The sequence below is a fragment of the Aedes albopictus genome, chromosome 2 (assembly GCF_035046485.1).
Source record: "Aedes albopictus strain Foshan chromosome 2, AalbF5, whole genome shotgun sequence".
Classification (NCBI taxonomy): domain Eukaryota; kingdom Metazoa; phylum Arthropoda; class Insecta; order Diptera; family Culicidae; genus Aedes; species Aedes albopictus.
In genome coordinates this window covers 388,263,316-388,266,146 of record NC_085137.1, presented here as the reverse complement: position 1 = coordinate 388,266,146, position 2,831 = coordinate 388,263,316, and positions in this window count along the sequence as shown.

Sequence of the window (2,831 nt, the reverse complement as noted above, 5' to 3'; positions counted from 1 at the left end):
GACGGTGGTATGGTGCGACTGAACTGAAAGTGTAAAGTTGTGAAATTCCCTCAAGTCTTCTACAGAACCTTGGAAGAACGTCCAAATTCGAGGTAAGTTAATATTTTTTCCTTACTTTTATTTTGATTTTTGTTTCCCAAATTTCAATTTTTCATCTCAAGATATTTTTTGTACTATTGCCTTACTTACCTTACCGCTCAGGCTATGACCTGGGTGGCCTCTGTTGTGCATAGTAGCCGTCTCCATTCCACTCGGTCCATGGCTGTGTGTCTCCAGTTTCGCACTCTGCGTAGGGTCCGCAGATCGTCCTCCACTTGGTCGACCCACCTAGCTCGCTGCGCACCACATCTTCTTGTACCCGCCGAATGACACTCAAGATCCTTTTTGGTCGGGTTGCTATCCGACATCCTGATGACGTGACCCGCCCACCGTAGCCTCCCGATTTTCGCGGTGTGGTTCTCTCAGCAGCTGATGCAGCTCGTGGTTCATTCGCCTTCTTCAAGTCCCGTCTTCCATCTGCACTCCGCCGTAGATGGTACGCAACACCTTCCGTTCGAAAACTCCAAAGGGCGCGTTAGTCCTCTGCACGTAGGGTCCATGTTTCGTGCCCATAGAGGACGACCGGTCTAATCAGCGTTTTGTAGATAGTTCGTGTTACGGCGAACTTTAATCGATCGTAGAGTTCTGCGGAGTCCAAAGTAAGCACGACTTCCTGCCACAATGCGCCTCTGAATTTCTTTGCTGGTGTCGTTGTTGGCGGTCACCAATGAGCCCAAGTACACGAATTCTTCAAACGCCTCGACGGTGATGAAGTCGATAGAAATTCGTGGTGTCGGGCGCGGTGATTCCTCCCTTGAGCCCTTTGGCATCATGTACTTTATCTTCGACACATTAATAACTTATCCGATTCGCCTTGCTTCACTCTTTAGTCGGATGTACGCTTCCGCCATCGTATCAAATTTACGAGCTATAATATCGATATCATCAGCGAAACCAAGCAGCTGAACGGACTTCGTGAAAATCGTTCCTCTCGTGGTTATATCCGCTCTCCTAATTACACCGTCTAAAGCAATGTTAAACAGCAAGCACGAAAGACCATCACCTTGCCGTAACCCTCTGCGAGATTCGAAGGGACTCGAGAGTGTCCCTGATACTCGAACTACGCAAATCACTCGATCCATCGTCGCCTTGATCAATCGTATCAGTTTATCCGGGAATCCGTCTTCGTGCATAATCTGCCATAGCTGTTCTCGATCGATTGCATCATACGCCGATTTGAAATCGATGAACAAGTGATGTGTGGACACGTTGTATTCGCGGCATTTCTGCAACACCTGGTGGATGGCGAACATCTGGTCCGTTGTAGCCGTTCACCCATAAATCCAGCCTGATATTGCCCCATGAACTCTCTTGCAATCGGTAATAGACGGCGGCATAAAATTTGAGAGAGTATCTTGTAGGCAGCGCTCAGTAGTGTGATCGCGTGGTAGTTTCCGCAATCCAACTTGTCGCCCTTTTTGTAGATGGGACACACGATACCTTCCATCCATTCCTCCGGTAATACTTCCTCCTCCCAAATCTTGGTAATGACCCAGTGTAGTGCTCTCACCAGTGGTTCTCCACCGTATTTTAGAAGCTCGCTTGGTAGTTGATCTGCTCCAGCTGCTTTGTTGTTTTTCAACCGGCCAAACCTCCTCCTCAATCTCTTGGAGGTCAGGGGCCGGAAGTCTTTCGTCCTGCGCACATACTCCTAGATCTGTTACCACGCCACTTTCGGTACGTCGCCATTGAGGTGCTCATCGTAATGCTGCCGCCACCTCTCGACCACCTCACGTTGCTCGTGAGAATATTCCCGTGATTATCTCGGCACATGTCGGCTTGTGGCACAAAGCCTCTGCGCGAGCGGTTTAGCTTCTCGTAAAACTTTCGTGTGTCCTTAGCGCGGTACAGCTCTTCAATCGCTTCGCGATCTCGTTCTTCCTGTTGGCGCATCTTCCTCCGGAAAACTGAGTTCTGCCTGTTCCGCGCCTGTCTATAACGTGCCTAATTCGCTCTCGTACGGTGTTGCAGCATTCTTGCCCATGCTGCATTCTTCTCGTTTTTCAACTGTTCACATTCGCCGTCGTACTAGTCGTTTCTATGATCCGGATTCGCGAAGCCTAGTGCTGCAGCCGAGGTACTACCTATGGCGGATCGAATGTCCCTCCAGCCATCTTCAAGTGTAGCTGTGCATAGCTGCTCTTCCGGTTGGTAGGGCCACTGCTAACTGCTGCGCGTAATCTTGAGCCACTTCTACGTTACGTAGCTGCTCGATGTTGAGCCGCGGCGTTCGACTTCGACGCGTGGTGATAATTGTTCAAAGCATACAGCGACTAAGTACCCAGACAACCAATTTGCACGTATAATGAAGTTTATGTTCATGTTATACGCTGAAACGTTATACGTACTTTTATGCGATAAAGTTACATCGCATAAGATGCAGTAAAAGTGCCTTATGCGTACAAAAGTGGAGGCGCTATACGTGCATTGACGGGAAAATAATGACGCTATACGACTTAAAGCGATATCTTATGCGATGTACGGTGTGCACTATTGCGACGTAATATAGCACCTTATGCGACTTATAAATATTCGAAATAAAAAAAATCTTGTCACCTAAGTATCGAACTAATAACCTTTGGATTATCGAGCCGCACTTCATACTTAGCACCAAACACTACTTATGAAACACACTGATTAAATGTCATGACATTCTAACTCACCTCAGTGCTTGTTGGAATGGACTTGGTTTCCGTGCGCTGTACGTGTTCAGCAGGCTCTTTGGAAATCAA